The 9,132-nt window shown below is 40.7% G+C and overlaps 1 long non-coding RNA gene and 1 other non-coding gene across 2 annotated transcripts; both read left to right on the plus strand.

The window, feature by feature from the left end:
- The first annotated feature begins 4,578 nt into the window (after nucleotides 1-4,578).
- LOC147612014 (uncharacterized) lies at nucleotides 4,579-5,542 on the plus strand. The gene is made up of 3 exons (XR_015263627.1): nucleotides 4,579-4,984; nucleotides 5,072-5,268; nucleotides 5,349-5,542. It is a non-coding gene; the product is annotated as an uncharacterized LOC147612014 (long non-coding RNA).
- On the plus strand, nucleotides 4,603-4,801 carry LOC147612015 (U2 spliceosomal RNA). Its single transcript, XR_015263719.1, has one exon. It is a non-coding gene; the product is annotated as a U2 spliceosomal RNA (small nuclear RNA).
- Nucleotides 5,543-9,132: the final 3,590 nt, after the last annotated feature.

Genomic DNA, 9,132 nt, shown 5'->3' on the forward strand with positions numbered 1-9,132 from the left:
AGACGAATTGGCTTTCTAGCCACATTATCACAATGGGGGGAATGTTAAATATTAATAGTAGTGATGAATGTGGGAATGAACATGAGAGAATGGTTGAAGGCAACAACCGAAAGTAGAGGAGAGACTTGAAGCAGCCCAACAATGATCCATACTTGAGCAAAATGATGAATGATTTAAATGGCAAAAAGCATGTTCTTATATACAACACAAATAGCCAAGTTGGAGTAGAAGAAACCCATGGCTGATGAAAATACTTATGACTAGGAGAAATGCCTAAAAATGTGGAAAAAGATATCCATGACTTAGTAAAATATATCAAATAAATATGCTACATAAATGGTGCAATGAATGGGATAAATGCTAGAGATGAACACAGTCCCACACCTCCTCTTAACTCCCAACATGGTGGAGCGACTCCCATATGGGTCAGGAGCTGATCACCTGCCCAATCAGCATGATAGGTCACTGTGGTCTAGGTGGTTGGCATGTCAATAACTCTTCCGGATTGTCCTTGCATTGTCACCACTCTTCCTCGAGCTTGTTATACCAATGAGAAAATTATCATGAGGAGTACTTCACAACATCCCACTTAATGTAATGTCATATGTTTGAAATATACAAGGGTATTCAAATCACCTGGTAATTTTTCTATATAGTTAGTCATGGTGACTTCAAGAGGGTGTTATGCTAAAGGAGGGGGCTAGCTTGCCATGAATATGTGTATCTTAAGCTTTTTCATTTTTCTTTTCTCCTTCTTGCTTCCGTCTTTGCTTTCTTTCTTCTTGCCCTTGCTTTCCCCATCTCTGTCTTCTACATCCTTTAACTTCATAGTGCTAAAAGAGATATGTAGCATTCTTTAAAACTTGTTTGCTACGTCCTTTGATTTCATAGTGCTAAAGAGATATGTAGCATTCTTCATGTCCTTAACATCATATTCTTCATGTCCTCAATATCATATACTTCATTTGTTAAGCACCATGGTTATTGTAGAACTCATATTGTGAGAAGCTTGAGCTTATAGTTGTGTTTATGCTCTTACATACAAAAGGACGATGATCTTTGGGCTTGCCTTGTGCACCTCCTTGTTTTATCAATGGCAAATAGGTCCTTTATGTTACTATCCAAACCTCCACCCTATTCAAGATGTTATGAGTAATCATTCTTGTAATCTATCAAGTTCGAAGGTTTATGCGACGGTCAAGAAACTTCTCTACAAAATTGAGCATTCAACACCAAGCCTAGAAGTGTAGCATGATTGTGATTGAGAGGCAATACTGATGGATAAGTGTTGTAATGATCTTCCCTTTAACTATATAGAAAGGATTACTCCTCAGTTGACAATATCCATGATGCGCCTACTTGATGGACCAGGCAGCACACACGAACAGTCCATGTGCAATGGCATGACCTGCCGCCTCCCAGATGTCTCTCTAGACAAGGTGATCCAGATGAAAAAACCTAGATCCCTAAGACCCACTAGTCCAAGGAGATGCTCCACCCAACAATTTCAGATCTGAGAGATCCTCCAAAGACACGGGAGTACCACAGAAGTGCCCCTCCACATCCAGTGGACCTAGAGAGCCTCTATACAGTCGTAGATGTCAAGGACCCACTTTGATCCCTCACATTGTATCATTGGAGCATTGTACCAGTAGCACTCACATGGCTGTATTTTCTTTCAGCTCTATATGCTTTTTCCATGATTCAATCACTTCATGGACAATTGTGACACTTTTTATGTTTTTTTCCATGATTCATTTACTTCATGGACACATTATAACACTTCCGGTCTCATAGACCCTTTGGTCTTTTGTAGACGTTACCAGAACTTTCTTTCCTTCTTTTTCAAGCTCGTGGAAGAGCTACAGAAAGTACTATACAAGATCAGCTTCTAACAGTGATGACATATGGGTTAATCCACACGCCAGGTTACCTAAAAATTCACACATCCAAAGCACTAAGGATATCCATGGGCCAGCTCTAGGTGTCATCATATAGACTCCACATTAAGGTAGAGACAGGTGTCATCCACACATGAGAACCCACAGTTCTGCAATGCATGTGATATGCATAAGTATGATGCCCAGCATACTATGCAATTAGAGGCCACTTTCACTGCCTGTTCACAGAGAGATTTGTTCCTCTTCGGTGTGTCATAGAGTATAAGGATCATCGGTGTGTGACACTCTTTCTACATGAGAGATGAGACAAGGAGACTAACTCATGAGAGGAGAGAGGAGGCGAGAAGAACAGAGCCAATGTCAGGCACTTCTCCCATTTTCTTCCAGAACAGGTAGATAGCATCAAGCTCAAGATCCAGATGAGGAGGAGGCGACGCAAGAACATCGGTTGCACATAGAGAGATTTTAGCCACCCAGAGTTTCCATCCTAACCTCTAGATGCCTAGCTGCATGCTGGGAACCCTTGAATGACAGCACATAGAACAGATCAAAGGCCAAAAGCTCAACAACTGGTGGCTTTGTGAACATGGTAAAAGATTCGTATGAGTTAAGGTGTCCATATAGAATGGTTTTGTAGTACTAAGCCGCCACACGCATTAATACTTAGGTAATGGCACTCTTACTAAAGCACATAAAACAATTCAAAAGCCAAGATAATGAACGCAATATAGAGGAAAGGTACAAACATACTTTATAGCAAGTAAGCAATCTCACTCGCAAGTCACACATGTATTGCTGACTAGCACAAGATAACATTAGGGCTCAAAATGTGATATTACAAAGACTTTTTTAGGGTTGAAAATGTGAGATTTATTTTATTTAATCCAATGAGTTAACATGCTCCCCTTTTTTTATTAAATCTTCCCTTTAATTATATAGAAAGGCTGAATTACTCCTTGGTCAACAATGTCCATCTCTAGCTATTTTATAAACTATTCATCAACAAAAAATGTGGTTTTCTTGGCCTCATGGAGATGGTAAAGTGTTAATCTAGGTGCCTTTGAGTATGATTTCAGTATAGCTAATTGTAGCAGTAATACCTTCTACAACATTGGCTATGGCCAATCCTATCATATTCTTTGACACTCGTCAAGCCTCTCCATTCTTCATTTATCGAGACATGGTAAAAGTGGGCTTCACTAAGACCACCTTCATGCACACTAATGTTGGTGGCTTTATCGACATTGGTGTAAGTTTCGTGCCAATTACAGTGTCCATATAGAATGGTTGTGTAGTTCCAGCCACACGTAATGATATTTAGGTACTAGCACTCTTACTAAAGCACACAATGATTTAAAAGCCATAAAGAAGGATAAAAACAAGTAAGAAATTCCACTCTTGACTCACACAATACTGATGACTAGCACAAGATAACATTAGGGCTCAAAAGGTGATATTACACAGAGTTTGGTAATGAGAATGTGATATTTAGGCTATTTTAACATGAATGAGTTAACATGCTCCCCTTTTTATTATGATTCCATCTTCAAATTGGTCATATGAGTGTATAAAAATATCTAGTACAAAGGGTATAATGAATAATAATGTTGTGTGGCTCTTTACTTGAAGTAGAGGATAGGTGCCCACATAAGTGTGTTTGTATCATATCTTTAAAGAGTATTATAAGTAGTGCCATCATGCCACGAATCTCGAGCTTATGGAAATATGCTATTACTTGTCTCAGGAGTTGGCCCTTTATTCAAGTGAAACATTGTACAATTCAAGTTGGGGCTGTTTTTAGATAGGTTGCAATCCCATATTTGCTTTTGTAATTACATCACGGGTCTTGTTAGGCATGCGATAGTGTCCTCTTGAATCTTCCACGTGCCGATACCTCCATATGGAGAGAAGAACCCTGTGATTGCTTTAGCTCTGCCATTTTTGACTTGTAGCACCTTATAGTAGCCAATGTTTTAAACTCTCTCTCTCTCTCTCTCTCTCTCTCCTCGATCACAAAAGTAAGGAGTTCAATGGGTCGTATCACTCCGAATCAACGAATTGTGGAGGATCAACTTCTTCATCTTCGTGTACGGTTATAAGTTTAGGGCATAGCTATATCTACATGCAATGAGAAGGTGTGTTTGTGAACTCGTGCCCTTCCTTGGGCTTGTTTATAACAACGGGGGAGGATTGTCTTGAGGAGCATCCTAGTCATCATCAATGGTAATGTCATCTCATTAGCACGCTATATGGTGGGCCGATTGTAGCACCAATACCTTCTACATAACACATCATGCTCTTTGACAGTCGGGGGGCAAACGCCTCTCCATTCTTCATTTATCTAGACGTAGCGGTGGTGGGAAGCACACTAACGTTGGTGGCTTTATCGGAGATTCATGGGTGTCCACATATAGTACGCAATTAATAGTTAGGTATTGGCACCCTTACTATAATAGCGATGCAAAAGCCATGATAATGAGCGCATCCCTATCCTTCAAGTCTCTAGTGGATGGTTATGAAAAGTGCATGATCATTCTAATTTCTCGAGTCACTCGGAGGTGGTTGCTCGATGACTTTATGTCTGTGGCCTTACAAAGCATATGCATGGAATAGCAGGTGAGGGATCCGCCTTTTTATCCCATAGGGCGGGCTGGACTGCGAGGGCTGGTATAAAATCCATAGGGGTGAGCCGTGGTGTCTCATACCTTTCTCGGCCTTTTGGCTAAGATCAAGTGTAGTATCTGTTCTTATCAGTTTAATATCTGATACGTGGCCCATCGGGCCACATGATATTAACCTAATTTCTTTCATGGGGGCAGCCCCCTCCCGGCAGCTTGCTGCCCGGGGGCTGCGCGCGTCGCCTCTGTATTGCACTGCCTCAGAGGCCCGGCGCACCCCCCTACCAAAATAAAATCCCAAAGTGGAAAGAAAGCGCGTTCTTGGTGTTTCTGATTTTATTTTTTATTTTGGCCCCCACAGCCGGTGCAGAACAACGAGGGAACGCCGGAGGAGCATATGTGAGATTCAACAACAGTTGCAGAGAGGTCCTGAACAGAGTTTCAACTACAGCAATGAACGGACGGGTACACACCCAGTTTTCCTGTATTTCTTCATCTCTCATTCTCTATGCTGCGTTGCAAAACCATAATAATCTCTTTTTCATCTTGCAGTCAGTCAGTGCATCATCATCATCATCATCATGTATCAGAGCTTCGATTCAGTTTGTTTGTGTTTTGTGTGTGTGCGTGTGGGGGTGGGTTGTGGTGGATGATTTATTGCTGAGCAACCATCAGCAATAGAGATTCGTGATGAGGAGAGCAGCCGGGTTTCTTTTCACCAAAAACAAATTGACTGTGGTGGTAAGAAGGTAAATACCTGTCTAAAGCTCAAGTGCTCTCTCGCTATAGTAGTCCTACTAAAATGAACTGCCAGTTTCATACAAAACAGGCATCATATATACAGTCAGCTTTCAATACAAGAGGTGCAATATTTGGACTCTGTGCTTCATGTTCATGGCAAAAGCTATGCCTCCTCAGACTCCTCTTAGTGTCTGATATGCCGGTAATCATGTGTGCCAGTAAAATCCTCCTCATACATGACACGATTGACTCTCAACTCTCAGCTATGCTTCTGCTCTTGCTACCCCTCCAGGTTCCTGACCCCAAGTGATAAAAGTACTTAACAACAGTGGCTACTACCAGCAAGGCGATTCTAGTGATGTGATTGTTGTTAGCCGTATACATGATGAAGCCAATGGAAGAACAGCTGGGCGGAGAGCAACCAACACGGAACCAGAGCTGTTGTGCTTGCCATTTGACGCTTGCCAAGGAGGCCTCTCGATCTACTATTGTCACAATGGTTTTGCCTCCTTGATTAAATCGGTACAAGGTAGCTCCAAGCTAATGTTTCAATAGGTCGAAATCGATATTCAAGCTAAGGTTTCTTGTGCTTAGTTTTGTCCTCCAATGCAACCACTCTAGGTTATTATTCTGGTTTCAATTGCTAGTTCTCTTTTACCTATGGCTAGATCGCATCATGAATAAGTTTTTGCATGACATTTTGAAGCTTGTACCAAGTAAAAGAAACAAAGAGCATAGAAATTTCAGAAGACCATCAAGCACAAGCTACATGGTATGCACACTAGGAACGCAATAAATGACCTTTTGGATGGCTTTTTGGCAAGCTACCCCTCTAGGTTCCTTACCCCAAGTGACACTTAACAGTGGCTACTACCAGCACCCTTGTTGGAAGGCGATGCTATGATGTGATTCCTAGTCGAATACATGAAACCAATGGAAGAACAACTGGGCAAAGAGCAACATGGCACTACAGTTGTGCTCCATTGAGGTAGATCATGGATAGGCTGAAGACAATTGATACCAATGAGAATGCGTTGCCATGCTTCATCGATTTTTTAAAAGCATCCTTCATAGCTCAAGTCAACCATCTATGAGAGAACATCGAGTATGATGGCAAGCTAGACTCCAACACTTGGCATTCTAGGTGTATCAGTTTGAAGCATGGGAGAAGATCACAAGATAAGGCCCGATAGCATAAGGAACTGATTATGATTGCCAGTGTGCCAAATTTGAGGGAACCAAGATAGGGCCCCTAGTAGCACAAGGAACCGATTATGATTGCCAGTGTGGCAAATTTGAGGGACCCCATCACTTCAGAATCTTGACCGCGTCGAGGGTTTTACAACAAAACTCATAATGAAAAACTCACCTTTGCTAATAAGGTCACCCATTGCTTTGTACTTGCTGAAGTTTGAAAGGGACAAGATGGGTACTTTCATAGATTGGACGTTTGTCAAGGTCATGAATATGACATAACGTGGAGTTGACATACAATTGTGGAAGACTTGAAATTCCAATGTGTCAAACTTGTTTAACAAGGGGTACCCCCAAGGGTCTTCTCGGACGCCAAGTCCTTGGTGTCACCTACATCACGCAAGTGAGTACCACATGAACATGCTTCCTACTTGCAGTCACTTTCTAGGCAAGTAGGTGAAACATTATGGCTTATTCAGGGCTGTTTTGACAGCCCAATAGGTGCCCAGAGGTGCCCATGACATGCACCAATAATTGGGACAAAAGTTGAGCACAATAGGAATTGACCTTTTCGATGACTTTTTGGGGTCATGAAAGGATGGCTGGCTAGCTTCAACAAACACTATGAAAGTGTAGTTTAAAGTTCATTGTAGGCATCTCATATCATTAGTTATTGCACGCATATAGGGTCATACAATTGTTTGTTTGCAGCATTTAGCCTTGAATGCAAGTAGCATTTGGAAATACGTATGCATAATGAGGATCTCTATGTTTTGTATTATACTTTAGATTAAGTCGATTTCCAATGTTGTCTTTTGTGTGTTTGTAAGATAAGTTTGATTAGCATTGATCTCGTGCACTTAGCATTAATCTCATGGGACACTTGGCACAAAGAGTTCCTCCAGGTTTGTTATAATAATTAAAATCCTCTAGTTAATTTGCATAGGGAGCTACTCCAAGTTTGTTGTAGTAACGAAGTCTCCAATATCCAGTGCAGTAACTAAGCTCTCCATGGCCACAAACATCATGTTTCTTCTACCACGTAGTCACGCATAGTTAATGCAAATGCACCGCCGCTAACTCTAGCCCCACTTTTTCTACAATCGTATATTCGATCGTCCCAATTGATGCTTCCGTCTGATGCCAAGGTGGAGGGAAACTCCACTAAGATAAGAGAAAAGATGGTTTCACACGGGAAGGTTCGAGAAGGTCTTACAGAAGACGCGTAAGCCATAGTCAAGTGTAACTTCAACATCACAAAGGATGTCGTCTTTGAGTGAGTTTCCTAGTGAGCTCGTGTACTCTTTAGTAGACAAGTCATAATGGTTTTTCCTTGCGTATGAATCCTCTGATTAAATCGGTACAATGTAGCTCCAAGTTAATGATGAACTTGTGTGGAAATCAAGTTAATGTTTCAATAGGTGGAAATTGTGTGGAAATCGATATTCAAGCTAAGGTTTCTTGTGCTTAGTTTTTTCCTCCAATGCAACCACTATAGGTTATTATTCTTGACATTGTGGTTTCAATTGCTAGTTCTCATTTACCTATGGTTAGATCACATCAATAATGGATGATATTTTTAAGTTTGTACGAGGCACAAGAAGAAAAGAGCATAGAAATTTCAGAAGACCATCAAGCACAAGCAATATAGTATGCATAATAGGAACACAACAAATGACCTTTTGGATGACTTTTTGAGGTGGCCAAGTTGAACCCAACCAGTAGCAACAAACCCTATAAGAGGGTAGCTTAGAGTTCATTTTAGGCATCTCATATCATCTTCTCATACAGGGTGAAAACAAGTATATGTTGTAGCCTTAAGCCTTAAAGCAAGTAGCATTTGGAGATAGGTATGTGTAATGAGAATCTCATTTGGAGATAATTACAAAGCTATGAACTAACAAGTTATTTATGTATGCATAACAAAAATCTCATCCAAGATCTAAGTTCATGATCGTAAATACTTGTGTTTTGTATTATATAGACCATTAAATCTATTTCTCATTGTCTCATGTGCAAGGTAATTTTGATTAGCATTAATCTCACATGCACCACTAATCAACATTTTAATTCTTTTTGTTGCTTCTCTCATGGGACACTTGGCACAATGAGCTACTCTCAAGTTTGCTATAGAAACTAAGCCCTCTGCCAAGATCAACTCTAGGTCTTGTTTTACGCATTTTAATTGAATGGAAAGCATGAAAATCTTGTTACCCACCGGTCTTAGGTGAACGAAACATGTGCTTTGCTACCACATGTGAGGTCCCCCCACATGGGCTAAACAAGAAAGTAACTAAAAGTCCACATATGGGGTCCTTACGTCTATTGAGGGCTGACTAGAATGTCATACCACCTCAATCGATTGACGTAATGGACATCCGACTACCTCGTACCGCCCACATCAAGTGACTAACAGAGTACAATAACGACACGCAAATATATAAAAAAAATATCAAAAATTTCTTTAAATATAGCATCACAATAAAAGTACAGACATCTAACTAGCGTCAAAAGCAAGACAGCACTTCACTAGACTTGACCAAGATGACACTTGACCAAACTTGACCAAGATAATTAGCTTGAGTAGACCATGACAACTCACACAAAGAAGCTCGATATAGCATCACAATAAAAGTACAGCCATCTAACTAGTGTCAACCAAGACAGCAACCAAGATG

Source organism: Cibotium barometz, chromosome 46 (assembly GCF_041138505.1).
Source record: "Cibotium barometz isolate CiBa-2024 chromosome 46, ASM4113850v1, whole genome shotgun sequence".
Classification (NCBI taxonomy): domain Eukaryota; kingdom Viridiplantae; phylum Streptophyta; class Polypodiopsida; order Cyatheales; family Cibotiaceae; genus Cibotium; species Cibotium barometz.